Genomic DNA, 16,085 nt, shown 5'->3' with positions numbered 1-16,085 from the left:
ATGTCAAAATGTCTTCTGCCTCTCCAATATATATTTGGAAATGTGTAGTTTAGCTGAAAGACACCGTAAAATTAACTTTCATACAATAAAATGTCCTTCCCTCACAAACTCCTCCTTCTCCTACAGTCCAAGGTTCAGTGGTTCTGCAGCTGAGGTAGCTGTGGGTGTGTCCCTCAGTCAAGGCACAGCTGGATCAATAAAAACTGCTAATGGATGCATTTCCTATAAACACATTGTGAGACGTTTTCAGTGGGTGTTGGCCTCTGCCATGGTTTTCCCTTGGCACTGATTTGGTTTGTGATATTCATGGACAGAATCTAAAGACGCAGCTGTGGGGAGGAAGGGGTCCGGTGTTTAGACATCAGAATTGCATCTCTGCTCTTTGCAGATGATGTGGTTCTGTTGGCTTCATCAGACCGTGACCTCCAACACGCTCGGGGGTGGTTTGCAGCTGAGTGTGAAGCAGTCAGGATGAGACTCAGTATCTTGAAGTCTGAGGTCCTCTGCCAGAAAATGGTAGATTAGCCCCTATGGGCTGGGAGAGAGTTTCTGCCCCAAGCAAAGGAGTTCAAGTATGTCTGGGTCTTGTTCACTAGTTAGGGTAAAATGGACCGTGAGATGGACAGGCGGTTTAGTGCAGTGTCAGCAGTGATACAGGCACTGCACCATACCGTTGTGATGAAGAGGGAGCCAAGGGGTCAAAGCTCTCGATTTACTGGTCCATCTACGATCCAACCCTCACCGAGCTTTGGATAGTGACCGAAAGAATGAGATTGCAGATCCAAGTTGCTGAAATGAGTTTTCCTCCACAGGGTGGCTGAGCTCAGCCTTAGAGAAAGAGTGAGGAGCTGCTCCTTCGCATTGAAAGGGGCCAGTTGAGGTGGTCGGCCATCTGATCAGGATGCCTCCTGGGTGCCTACCTTGAAAGGTTTTCTGGGCATGTCCAATTAGAAGAAGGCCCCGGAGCAGTCTGAGAACATGCTGGAGGGATTATATATCTCCTCTGTACTGGTAACGCCTCAGGATTACCCAGGAGGAGCTGGAAGACTTTGCTTGGGAGAGGGACCTCTGGAGTACTTTGCTCAACCTGCAACCTGGCCCTGAATAAGCAGATGAAAATGTATGTATGGACCTAGTGAAGATGCCTGGCACAGGAAAAACCTTGTATAAAAGCAATTGAATAGCAAGTGCTATCTGAAATGATCACATCTGGAATGAGGTATGTAATATATAATGTATGACTATTTAAATCCAGTGGTGAAGGATCAGTTTTCTTTTAAGATCATTTGTGGGGGGATTTTGCTTTTTATTTGATATTCGAAAGTGAATAGAGACAGGAGTTGTGGGGAGTAAATGGGAAGACATGCAACATAGGTACCCAGCTGGAATTAACCCAGGGATGTTACAATTACACGGTACACAGATCACTCGGCCAGGTTAAACAGTCAGAGAGAACCTGCTGTTGGGAAAATGTAAGTACATTTTCATACATGATTTTGCCCTCTAAAATTGATGATAAAAATCACAATATTATTTTCTCTTCATCAGATAGTGGATGATCTGTTGTTTATAGTCATAGACATGAGATAACTCATATTAACCTTATGTTTCCAATACGTCTACATTTGTTTCCCCAGTGTTATATAAATATGTCAATATTACAGCAGTAAAGAGGCAGAACAACACTTCATCCATGACACATGTTCATACAGACACATCAGTTCATCAGCAGGTGTATCTATCAGTTACTTTTAGATAAATAAAATGAGAAGGGATGAAACTATGTAAGCATTACTTTAAATTCTTATAGGCTGTATTTTACTCTTTTTTTTTTTACGAATAACCGCATATAATTTCAAGTGTGCTCATTTTCAGTGTGCTGGAGACCATGTATCTAATAAAGCAGACATGAGAAATAGATCAAAGTACCCATTCACCCTGGTCTGGATACCGGAAAATGCTCTGTGTCCGCCTTTGAGGTACATTCCCAGATATTGGGCTCTTCAATTTCAGACACTGCCTAAGCAGCACTATTTATGGTTTAATTTAGTTTGGCTTAAAAAAAGAGGGAACTTCTCTTTTTCTCCCTCTAAAGGGAGTGTGGAGTATCTTAATGCACAAAGGTGTCCCCTGGCGTTTCCAGTTATCCCTATCAGTCCAGAAACCCTCTTCTTTCACCACCATGCCTGCACTGTTCCCTGTTGCCTTGGCAACCCTACGGCCAGGCCTCTCTCTCTCTCTCTCTCTCTCTCTGGATACACAGGGACTTCTGTTCTTGCCCCCAAGCAGCTGAAGAAGGACTCACTAAGGTTGTGCAGAGAAAAAGGTACATGCTTGTCCTTTTCTTCTCTCCCCAATGAGACACGTGCATGACCACAAACAGGCAAATAGCTCCACTCAAACTGAATAAAGCCTGAACAAATACTGTATGTGGTACTGCAAACTGCGCTACACATATATTCTGAAAACCAGAACATAAAGGTCAAATACTGTTGAGCCTCAACACTGTGACTTTTCGGTCAAAAAGGTGCAATGTGTTTCAACTGAAAGGGAGTGCTGAACATGAATACAGTGATGTGTTGTGTCACATTATTGTCCATCACGATACAGCGTGAACACAGACATTGTGTTTCTGATGCTTGAATCCACTGTCTCATCCGTTCAGCTCAAGCTCATTGTACAGGACAAAAGTGTCCAGCTCTAAATAGTTTGACATTTTGGGAAAGAAGCTTATTTGCTTTCTTTCAGAGAGTTAGATGAGAGGATTGATAACACTCTCATTCCTGACAGTGGTATAAATGTTCTCATCCATTTCTTGAAAAGAAAGTGCAACCCAGTGCATAAACAACCCAACTACCAGAAGCCATGGAAAAGTAACATTAGTATGTAGATACGTTGAAACTTTATGTTTTTGTGGTTGATGTGTCATTATGTGTAGGCACAAAAACGACTTGGACATGCCGCTGATGTGTTGCTAATAAAACACCCAGTTTTGGGGCCACAATTACAGCTGGAAATGCAATGTCTTGCTAAAAAAATAACCCTATCTTTGGTCTCCAACAGTGGTCTGCAGTGTTCTATGGCTTGGCAGCCAATAAACCTAGGTGTCACACTAACCCCTCCACCTTCTGATAACAAAGTCAGCTCAAATATATGTAATCAGAACTACATCCTCTTAGAAACATTGATATGATATGTATAAAACGTACAAATGTACCATCCGTGGTTTGCAGAAATGTACAATACCAACATTTGCTGACAGGGCTGGCATAAGCGTGTTTCTCAAAGTGCTTAAGAAATACTTTAAAGGTCTAGTGTGCAGGATTTAGTGGCATCCAGCAGTGAGGTTGCTGAACTAAAACTTTTTATGTGTGGCAAGCATGTAGGTGAACAACTGTGGCCTCCATGAATGACCCTATCTCGAACCAGTATTTGATTTGTCCATTCTGGGCTATGGTAGACTCCGTGGGAGGGGACCCACGGTTATAAATGGCTCATTTTAAGGCAAGATTCTTATTTCAGTTCATTATAAACTTATGAAAACATAGTTATGGATATTATATTCAATTTCTGCCAACAAATGCCCCTAAATCTGGAAAAAAAAATCCAAATAATCATTCAGCTATCTTGAGTAACTTTGACTAGCTGTGTTGAGACACTTTCACACAATTAAACGACAGCAGTGTTTGATTGTGCATTTAGGTTTATTAGCAGTTTTTGACATTTAGCCTGTAATTTCTAAATAACTCATGAACCTTTAGTTAATTCTCTACTATCAACATTTCACTTCTGTTACCTTCAAGTTGCATTGATATAATTTGTCTTTCTTTGAATTACTATGACCCTGATCCAAGGGACCTCTGGCCCCAGCCATGTAAAAGACTGATGCAGTGGATGGTGTTAAATGCCTGCTCCTGGTCCCTAAACTATAAAAACTTTCTCAGTCCTCCTGTTGCAGTTCAGTTTGCTGTGTGCTGAGTTTACTTCTGTTCTGTTGACCACCTTTTACTGCCATGTTTAGTTAGTAATTATGTTTGCTCTTGTCATTTCTCATTTGTTGGGAAATAAAAAGCCAGTGTCTGCTGCTTGGTCCCTAACAGACACAATAACTTAAATAACATCCGTCTGATGTCAATTGCTCTGCTCTTTGAAGGTAAGCAAATACATTTCCAAACAAACCATCCCTCTGGCAAAATTGTGTCCTTCCTCAGAAGTGACATTAGAAAATATCAGCACAAATTGCTTTGTCTAAAGACACAGCAGCTTTCTGAGCACTATAAAACCAGAACAATTAATCTGGAGCAGAAGAGATGTGAGCCTGAAGTGGAGGGCAGTTGTTGTCTTCTGGAGTCCCATGTCCCATTTCACCATAACATCAAAACCATACAGTGCAGTATGTACAGGCCGAGGGGCCTTTTCCCATGCTCCGATTCGAGTGATTTAATGAAGTGTCAAGAGAATGGTTATCACTTTGTCTCCTCAGCTGTAACTCATCAGCTTTAATTGCTTGGTTTTGTCTTGAAGGAACTTTTACTCGTTGGTGTGTGTATGTTTTGTCTCCCCTTTGGCGGAACAAATTGTTCTGTTCTTAACAAGATCTTCCAGTTTCATAGACTGTCTGGTCAAGGGCCTCTCAGAGCTTAGGGGAACAAGGAATAAAAGAGGCAGGTGTGGCCTGAAGTTCGTGCTACCTTTTCAGGAACAATACGCAAACACTGAAGGGTTTATCCTGGCATGTTACTGGTTTATTAAACCTGAGCTGGTTTAATAAACCAGCTCAGGTTAAATCTCAGGTTAAATCTGAGCTGGTTTATGCAAATAGTTGGCATTTATCAGCTTCCACGTACAGCGAGACTCAAAACTGTGATGCTTCTTTTAATGATTAAGTGTGTGCAAGGGATAGAGAGGAACAGGATGTCTCCCAGCCTTAAACCATCACTTAACCCTGTTTCACGAGGCAGCTGAGGAGGGAAAAGAAAAGGGACAAATATGGAGTTTTCTTGGTAGAGATCCCTGACTGTGACCGCCCGGGGTGACAGACAGATAGATCTTCTGGAACAGCTTGTGTTGTTGACACTGGCAATGAGAGACACAAATTACTCGAGTAACCTAACGAGATAATTACTCAATCACAAATGCAAACAATGACTGAAGTAAAAGCTTTAAGAGAACAAGCTAATCTGTCCCCTCCTGACCTCTTTCATCTGCTTCCATCAGCTTGGCAGATCTTTCACAACAACAGAGAACTCCCAAGCTCTCAAACCTTATATGGGATTCTGAGTTCTGATCCTTGTATGTTATTATCTAGTTGATTGCCTTTAAGCCCAGTAATGCACTGATTGTTCCCTTTTGTGCAGCACAATGATAATGCAAAGCCACAGATCAGGGGTGTCAAACTCATTTTAGTTCATGAGCAACATACAGCCCAGCTTGATTTCAAGTGAATTGGACCAGTATAACCATTGCATAATAACAACACCTCCAAATTTTCCCCTTTTCTTTTAGTGTAAAGACACACCTTCTGGAACGTTCATCTCATCCCAAAACAGATGATGAACAGCCTGAGATGTCTGAAGCAAAAAGTGCAATTTCAACATTATGTCTCAATGTTTCCATTTTCCACAGCCAGTCCTCTACTTGCTGTCATTACATGTGCAATTTTCCACACATTTCCACTCCTGCGTAGTAAAGGAGAAGTCGATCTTGTAGCCCATCACCACTTGGACGTTGTCCACACTACTGGGCATCATCCAGTGGGCTGGAATGTCAGTGATTGCCTCGGCACCCTGCATCTGCACTGCTACTTCAATTTTAAACAGGAGAGTCCCAATATGTGTCCAAGACTCTGCTATGCCAGCCATGCATGTGCATAGTGCACCCACTGGAACTGAGGATCACCCATGGCTTGAGCAGAGGTTCACTGAGGCACTGAGAGTGCAAAACCTATGAGATACATAACATGAAATGAGTATAAAATGAATAATTAAAAAGAACAACTAAAATGGCCTGCACATTTATAGCTAACATTAATCACCATGACAGAAACTAGTCTGAAACAGTGCAGACAGAACCATAGTGGCAGCAACAACAACAACAATGCTGCTTTGGCTGGAAGGCACACTCAGTAACAAATTTAATGTCAACCAAAATGTGCCATAAGTGAAAGACAAACTGTAAAGACTGAATGTGATGCAGAGTTGGCCTTGGGAAAATATGTTTTCTTGAGTTTAAGATGGCGACACAGAGAGAAGTAAGAGTGGTGAGTGGCGATTATCTACCTTGATGCAACCAATGATTTTCTGGTGGTTGGCTCTGATAACCTGCAGGTCCATTTGTGAATTGAAGGTGGGTGGTAGCTCAGTCCATAGGGATTTGGGTTGTGAACTGGAGGGTCGCCTGTTCAAGTCCCTGTCCGGACCAAATATGGAGCGTGGACTGGTGGCTGGAGAGTGCCAGTTCACCTCCTGGGCACTGCCAAGGCAAGGCACCAAACCCCCCCCCTCGCCCTGACATCTCTCCATGTGCATGTATAGGTCCTGTTTGTGCATGTGTTTGTCTTTCGGACCTGTGTGTTAATGACAAAAGAGTGAAAAAATTTAATCAAATCAAAAGTTTTAGCAGTGCCTTAGGGTTCCACCAATATTGTTTCAAGACAGAAATGTAACTTTAAATTTGACCACAGTAAGTATTCACTGTTATTTCAGAGAACTGTATTCTGGTCAGGGTGGAAAAGCCTCTGATGCAGCACTTTACATAAAGTAGCTTCCTAATCATTTAACTTGTTCCTGAAACTTTGCACCTCTTAGCCTTCACAAGTGCATTAATATAAACGTGTATAAAATAATCCAGTGGGCTGGATTAGACCCCTTGCTGTATGTTTGGTACCCATGTCATAGATTTTATTACTTTAAGATATTTTACTCAGCTATTTTGTGTTCCTTGTTTTAAAGCTCCTTAAAACTTGATTTAAATCTTAAAGGTTTGGTGTGTGAGATTTTGGGGCATATAGCAGTGAGGGTTGTAACCAGCTGAAACTTCTCCTGGTTAGAATTCCTCAAGTGTTTATTCTCCAGGAGGTTTTTGCCAGGAGATGAATTATCCGCAGAGGTCTTTTCCTTTCCAAAACAAACAGGTCTGGTGATTTAAACCATTAAAAACACTGAAAGCAGTTTCACCTTAAAAAAAACCCTGTGTATTTCCAATGCTGTTGTCATGGAAGTGATGCTAATTATGGTGGCCGATGAGAAAACACAAATGGCCCTGTCTAGAACCAGTGTTTGGTTTGTCTGGTCTGGGCTACTGTAGAAACATGGCAGTGCAACATGGTGATCTCGGTAGATAAGGACCCACTCCCCATGTAGATAACAGCTCATTCTAAAGTTACGAAAACACAACAATCCTTAATTTCAAGTGATTATACAATAAAGAAAACATACTTATTATATTATATTCCATTTTACATTTCCATTCACAACACATCCCCCTAAAGCCTACACGCTGGACCTTTAAGTTTTTCTCCGAAACAGTATTTATTATTTAAGACTAAATAAGCACCAATCAAATGTCAGATTGGGGGGAAAAACATCCTTAAATATTATTTATCAGGTGTTCCATCGTCCAAAAAATATTAAATACACATCAGTGAGACACACCCCTGCACTGGGTGACAACTCCTTCAGTACCATTAACATGCACACACTTATTTATTTATTTAAAGTTATTTATTTGTGTACTTTGAGTACTTTGTACACTGTTCTGCTGTTGAAAATACACACTATGGTACCAAATGTGTGTTTAACTGCTGCTAAAAATAGTCTTAAACAAATATACTATTTACTCCTGTTTGAGCAACATCTGCTAAAAACTATACTGCCCAGCTGTTTTAGGATTATTTTACTCTTTTGTAAACAGGATGTTATATTTTTGTGACATATTTTTAACTATAGCCTATTTTATGTTCAGTAGGGACCAACGGGTTTGGGGCTGTGAGCCACAGACAGCAGAAAGTATTAAGAGACAAACTAATACACTGTTGTTGTTGTTTTCAAGAGGCACACTGACATTAACAAAAATGCAGAATGACATCAACCTTATCCTTTAACTCAGCTGGCGATGTGAAAGTCAGAAATGAAGCTGATGTGAGTCGGCCAGCAAGCCAGCCAGTCGGTCACCTTGGCGGTCAGTCAGCAAAAGAACCAACTAATTGTACAGTTAGTCAATCATTCATTCTGTGCGCCTGCCAGTCAGTCGGTCACACAATCACAGTCAGATTGCAAAGCAGCCAGCCAGCCAATTAATCAGCTCTGCAGCCAGTCATCCACAAGACTGATGACATAGTGGGAACATAAGGGAAATGGGGAAAAAGCTGACGGAAGGTTTTCCTTCAGTGGGGACAAATATTGTCATAGATCTGAAACACTTTACACAGTTCAGCAGGATTGCAGAGAGGGAGAAATATGCCGGCTGTAAATGACTGAATGACTGAATGACTGAATGAGCGAATTAAATGACATGTCACTGAATCTCTGTATACGTTACAGGAGCTGTATGTGACATTCAGAGCATATCTATGATTCAGAGTCTGAGCCGGGATTGTCTGCAAGACGCAAGGCTGTATGCAATGCTCCATGTTCAGAGCATTGCATACAGCCTTGCAAGACGCAAGGCTGTATGCAATGCTCTGAACATGGAGGTGGCTGAGCCAGCGGCCAGCAGCTTACGGTGCTAACTTAATAAACAGTGCTAGCAATGGCAGCAATGCTGAGTGAGCTGAAGGTATTAACCAGGGGAAAACTGGAGGGTGTGTGCTATGCTTCTGCCCTGATATCAGCAGTAACTATGGTATGAGCGCAGTGCAGAGCAGTGGCGTTTAGTTAGTCAGTGGGATACACACAAAGGGACTCACATGAACCTCATTTCCACCAAAAACCTTTGGTATAGTACCTTTAGGACCAGAAGTAACCGCTAAGGACATGTACCTAGACCCTAGATTGGTTTAGTGTTTTTTTCTCCAGTGAGGATTAGAATAAATGCAAATTACATAATCTGGTCAAATTCATATATATATATATCTTAAATGCGTGATGAACCCCTCTTTACGAAAAGTGATCTTTACCAAAAGAGATCAGAAAGTCATCCAAGAGAAACAATAAAAACTAATGGTCAAAGCTGTCATTATGAAATTACCCTCCTGGACCCGAACTTTTGTTTGGTATGCGTTTTTCCTAGCTATTTGGGAGCAGTAGGACCTGGTATGTATAAAAAAACTAAACATTGTCAACAATAACTAAGTCCCAACGTCCTTAAACCAGATGAAAATAAAGTCCTAATGTCCTCATATTAGACAATAATTAAGCCACAATGTCCTCAAACGGGACAATAATAAAGTCCCAATGTCTTTCAACGAGTACTTCCTAAGTTAACAGAATCTTAGCTTGTTACTGTTGCTAAAATTGGTCAAGTGTGTTGCCATATCAAACTACAAACATTATTAATCATAAATAAACAAGTTTCAACCATAAAATGTGATCATGTTTTGGACCTTGTCCACTTTTGTGTCGGGATTGGCTGCAGACTGACTTGGCAGAGATGGCTGCCATCTTGTTTTTACATGGATTGTGCTCTTACTACCACTAGATGGCACAAACAAGTGTCCACGAACAAGGACAACAGGTCTAAGTTAAGTAGAATGAAATATAAGGTCACGTAAACCCAAAATGTGATGTCTCAGGAGGTTAAAGGTGTTTTGATGGATTCATGTTGTAAACTCTTGCACTGAGTAACATCACAAGTAACATTCCACCTTAGAATTTGCCGGCAGTCAGCCCAGTAAATTAAATTATTTTTTTCTCTGTTTGCTGCTCGAGGCAGCAACTACATTTATGTAAGAGTTTACTAATGCATTTAAAATTTGCCATGGTATAAACTGTGGTTACATACAGTACAGGCCAAAAGTTTGGACACACCTTCTCATTCAATGCGTTTTCTTTATTTTCATGACTGTTTACATTGTAGATTCTCACTGAAGGCATCAAAACTATGAATGAACACATGTGGAGTTATGTACTTAACAAAAAAAGGTGAAATAACTGAAAACATGTTTTATATTCTAGTTTCTTCAAAATAGCCACCCTTTGCTCTGATTACTGCTTTGCACACTCTTGGCATTCTCTCCATGAGCTTCAAGAGGTAGTCACCTGAAATGGTTTCCAACAGTCTTGAAGGAGTTCCCAGAGGTGTTTAGCACTTGTTGGCCCCTTTGCCTTCACTCTGCGGTCCAGCTCACCCCAAACCATCTCGATTGGGTTCAGGTCCGGTGACTGTGGAGGCCAGGTCATCTGCCGCAGCACTCCATCACTCTCCTTCTTGGTCAAATAGCCCTTACACAGCCTGGAGATGTGTTTGGGGTCATTGTCCTGTTGAAAAATAAATGATCGTCCAACTAAACGCAAACCGGATGGGATGGCATGTCGCTGCAGGATGCTGTGGTAGCCATGCTGGTTCAGTGTGCCTTCAATTTTGAATAAATCCCCAACAGTGTCACCAGCAAAACACCCCCACACCATCACACCTCCTCCTCCATGCTTCACAGTGGGAACCAGGCATGTGGAATCCATCCGTTCACCTTTTCTGCGTCTCACAAAGACACGGCGGTTGGAACCAAAGATCTCAAATTTGGACTCATCAGACCAAAGCACAGATTTCCACTGGTCTAATGTCCATTCCTTGTGTTTCTTGGCCCAAACAAATCTCTTCTGCTTGTTGCCTCTCCTTAGCAGTGGTTTCCTAGCAGTTATTTGACCATGAAGGCCTGATTGGCGCAGTCTCCTCTTAACAGTTGTTCTAGAGATGGGTCTGCTGCTAGAACTCTGTGTGGCATTCATCTGGTCTCTGATCTGAGCTGCTGTTAACTTGCGATTTCTGAGGCTGGTGACTCAGATGAACTTATCCTCAGAAGCAGAGGTGACTCTTGGTCTTCCTTTCCTGGGTCGGTCCTCATGTGTGCCAGTTTCGTTGTAGCGCTTGATGGTTTTTGTGACTCCACTTGGGGACACATTTAAAGTTTTTGCAATTTTCCGGACTGACTGACCTTCATTTCTTAAAGTAATGATGGCCACTCGTTTTTCTTTAGTTAGCTGATTGGTTCTTGCCATAATATGAATTTTAACAGTTGTCCAATAGGGCTGTCGGCTGTGTATTAACCTGATTTCTGCACAACACAACTGATGGTCCCAACCCCATTGATAAAGCAAGAAATTCCACTAATTAACCCTGATAAGGCACACCTGTGAAGTGGAAACCATTTCAGGTGACTACCTCTTGAAGCTCATGGAGAGAATGCCAAGAGTGTGCAAAGCAGTAATCAGAGCAAAGGGTGGCTATTTTGAAGAAACTAGAATATAAAACATGTTTTCAGTTATTTCACCTTTTTTTGTTAAGTACATAACTCCACATGTGTTCATTCATAGTTTTGATGCCTTCAGTGAGAATCTACAATGTAAATAGTCATGAAAATAAAGAAAACACATTGAATGAGAAGGTGTGTCCAAACTTTTGGCCTGTACTGTAAACTTCAAAATGAGCCACAATTCAGCCCTGAGCAAGAGTGATGGTTGTCTATTGACCAATTAATGGATTACAATGTGTTTCTAGCTCCACCTTTTAGTACCAGATCTGTGTGCTAGGTACCCCAACAGAGGGGTGACAAAAAATGGGGACAGTAAGGAACAGTTCCATTGGTACCATCCACAACTTTTCACAAGGGATACGGAAAAAAATGTGTACTGAACTTAACTGTACTGCTTGGTGGAAACAGGGCTATACACCAACATGCATGTGTGGCCAGACTGTCTACCACAACAAAGAACAGAGAACCTTGAATTACAACACGCAGAGACAGAGCATAACTTCATTCTCTGCTCAAGACACCATGACATCCACTGTATCTTTACATAGCAACTAGTTGTTTGCGTTTAATGTTCTGAACGTTGTGTGTAGCTCCTTTAAGTTGTGTTTGGTAAAATTTGCTGGACAACCTCAAGTCGTACCTTATTGGTTCATGTTTTACACAACTCCCCCCACATACGACCAATACCAAGAGACATCATACACAGTGTATCTCTCCCAGTCAATTGGAAAGACACAGTGAAAACCTCATTGTCCCCCCTCTGTGATTGACTGTATAATCTGTGCAAATGTCAGCACTGCCACATTGGGCCTAGTTAAATGTTAAGGGCATTAAACTCCCCAAAACCAAGAGGACCTGTCAAGTAGTGGCAGACGTCCATTCAGAGCACCATAGGGGAAGGCCCGGCAATTGATTGTCTTATTGTGACTAATGTGACGTCAAGGGGAGCCTGAGGCGGACACCACTGATGTGTCTCAATAGTGTTTTGTGCAAGGGCCAGTCCAGGAATGAATACACACATATATTCTGCGCTAAACACACCAATCGGGGGATAGGAAACTCTTTGAGATGTGACAGGGGGACTATTAGCGCCATGGATAGGTTCCCCATGATGTCAGCCATCTGACGATTCTCATGTTGATGAGGTCAACTTCCTCTTGGCTAAATGGGAATAGACTCTGGCTGCTCTTGGCTGAGTTTAGCTTTTCATACAATCTTTTGACTTCATAGCAAGGGTGGAGAGTATTTTTACCCTGGTATTGTGATTTCAGTTTTGTAGCAGCTGTACTTTTTTCCTCAGTTAAATATGTTGACATTTGGTGGAACATTTTCATTTCAAATCCCTAATATAATGTCAACAAGACAAGGTCTAAACATATTCAGTATAACAGCTTGGGATTTATGTGTCTGAAAACACATTATTTTTCTCAGTGACACAGTGTTATAATGCACAGTGTTTGATTTTCTGTACTTGAGTTACATAATTCCAACAGAACTGTGGTTTGATGCAGCAAATTAAAACCTCTGTCAACGTCTATCAAATTATTTTGGTTTGGCTCTTTTCCCCATTTACTGTCAGAACATGTCTGTGCACAGGGAAAGAATGTAATCAAAGTTATATTTGCCAGAGGAGACTGAATGCTTTAATAATTAGAGACAGCTTCTACTCCAAGTTTAAAAAAAAAAAAGTCATTGTAAAATATAAGTTGCATCAGATTGTTCCGTCTATGGCAGCAACCTAAATAAGTGACATGAAAGCAGCTCATAATTAGAAAACATGGCTGCATTACACATGTGGGGCAAAAGTATAGAGGCAATCGCCCCCAAAGGTGACGTTCACTTGTCCACGTGAAACTATGCCTGACACTTGGTGGCATAGTGACTACTAGCAGTTGGTGAACAGCTACAACTGCTGGGCCGACCATTAAATTACTAATGGCCAGGCAACACTTAGGCAGTCACAGCAACTCCCAGAGCTTCTTTTATTTATTTTTTTATTATTGTTTATTTCTTCCTGCATTTTGTTCAATAAAAATCAGTAATGGAGAACTGGAAATAGTAATGAGTAATGGTTTACTTTATCTAGTCTCTCCATAACACAGTTAATCAAAACAAACAGTAAAAATTAAAGAGAATCTTTCCTAAATGTTCCTTATACACACAACAGACAATGGGATAAAGGAGGAACATGAATTCGGACAAACACTAAAGTGACATGTGTAGTGGGGATGTGAGGCACTGTTTTATTTTTCATTTGGCTCCGGGGACCGAGCACATTTCTTCCCAGCTGGACTAAAAGATTGTGTCAGTTTTCTAGGAAGCAATTGATTCGGGACCAGCCATGTAGAACAGTAATTCAATTCACATGCATTGTTGATGTTTGCTTGTCTTGTTCCAGTAAAGCAATTCTGATTCGATTGTTGGTTTCGTGTTATTGTCCAGAGGACTTGATTCTGTCATAAATGTCTTGGCTTTCCAGTCTTTGAACCTTGAATTTCTCCAAACAGAGAAAGAGGGCCACGCTGAAAACGATGGAATAAACACCCAGGATATTGGTGTCCTGTTTCATATCAACTGTTGTGGAGACATGAATCATCTGATGCTGTTATTGTGCATGTCTGTTCTGTAACAGCCAGGCTTGTGTTTTGTGATTTTGGAACATTGCTGTTTGGTTACAATAACAGGATCAATCTGGCATGTATTTTACTGTGGTACTGTACATAATGAAGGGTATTCAGTCTATCACATAATAAATGTAGTAAAATAAAGTGAAACATGAAAATCCCCGCAACCTTTTTATCTGTTTGCTCCTCAAAGATTATCGCCTCAGTTTAATAGAACACTATAATGCTGTCACAGTCGACAATCAAAATCCATGCAGCAGGACCAGAGATATATTTTTAATTCATTTCACAGATTGTTCTTCCTTGTCAAAATCTGGCACCTACATTACCAACTCAAACACTGACAGTTTGGTCAAAGATTTAGGTGTGTCTTGCAAGCAGTGACTAATGTAGCCTCAAGCCGCTGGCCTTGAAGGGGAACTACAAACCATTTATAAATTTATACATGTTATTACTGTGGTCAAAAACAGTCCAAAAATATAAATAAACATGAACACCCTCCCAAATCTAACAATAGTACTAAAACTCAAAATTGATGAATCATGAAGTACAAAGTCTAGAGCGGCTCCTCAGACAATCAAATGGGAAAGACGTTATAGATGACACTGAGGGCATCCAAGGGAATCAGGAGAGGCTTCAGGGATTTGATCCAAAGTATACTGGAGCACACGAACTAGAGGCAACAAACTTTATTTGAGTAATGTTCAATGTAATGTTCAGTGCCAGGTACTTCCAGGTGCGGATCAAATCCCTGAAGCCTCTCCTGATACAAGATTGTCCTTCTCTGAGAGCACTGGACAGGCCTGTTATTCCTTATGAGACAGTGAGATGTTTAACCTCTTCCTTCATCTAGCACCCAGGGGAACGCTCTGAGTATTTGGGTACGTTTTCAGTTTCAGAACTGAGAACATTACAATAGAATAAAACTCATCTGGGTATAGAAAAAAGAAAAACATTCTGTGGGTCCACAAAATCAGTGTCTCATTCACTGTCTATGGAGCAGCTCCAGATTTCATACTTGATAACATCACAAGTTTGATACTTATTTCTGTGGTTTCTGGCTTTGAGAGAGAGTAGCTTGTGTTCACAAATATTGATTTAACTTTCCTAGGCCATGGAAACAACATACTGGAATTATTAATTTAGGTGTTGTTCCCTTTTGAGCAGAGATGGGGAACTACAGAGGTCTAGTTAACTCTTTCTAACTCTACGCCCTCAGCTCTTTATGCCTCCGCCAGTGATAGCTGTAGCCAGGGGCCTTATGTTTTCAGGTTGTTCACACATCCGTCCCATACTTACGAACATGATGTCTCAAGGATGCCTCGAAGGAATGTCTTCGAATTTGGCACAAACATCCACTTGGACTGATGAACTGTTTGGTGATCAGAGGTTACTGTGACCTCCTTTCTCAATCTCAAGAGCAGGTTATCTCAAGTACACCTTTAGGGAATTTCTCTAAATTTGGCACAAACATGCACTTGAACTTAGGCATGTGCTGTTTAGATTTTGGTGGTCAAAGGTCACTGCGACCTTGTGTCCGTCACATTGTCATGAATACCCTATCTTAAGATTGCTTTGAATTTCTTCAAATTTGGCACAAACATCCTCTTGGACTCAAAGATGAACTTATTAGAATTTGTTGGTTAAAGATCATCGCGACCTTACAAACCATGTTTTTGGCCATAACTCAAGAATTCATGCATTATTTATAACAAAAATTCACATAAATGTCTACTAGAAAAAAAAGATGAAGTGATGACATTATATATCAAAAAGGTCAAAGTTTAACTTCACTGTGACATCATAATGTTCTGCAATGTTTCTGGCCATTATTCACTGTCATAACTCAGGAACAGAAGGGGAGACAGATACTGAATTAATGACATTAATCTTGGGTCCATCCTCAAACTGTGCTGACTGTATAGATAATATAGATGTGTGTGAAGCATCCATGTTGTAGAATATGTAGCTTCCTTGCAGCAGTATCCATATTTGAGAGTGGATAGACATGGGTGTAAACAGTAACTGCAACATGACTGGTTTGCGGAGGAATA

This window comes from Epinephelus lanceolatus, chromosome 2 (assembly GCF_041903045.1).
Source record: "Epinephelus lanceolatus isolate andai-2023 chromosome 2, ASM4190304v1, whole genome shotgun sequence".
Classification (NCBI taxonomy): Eukaryota; Metazoa; Chordata; class Actinopteri; order Perciformes; family Serranidae; genus Epinephelus; species Epinephelus lanceolatus.
Note: the sequence above shows the minus strand (reverse complement) of the source record.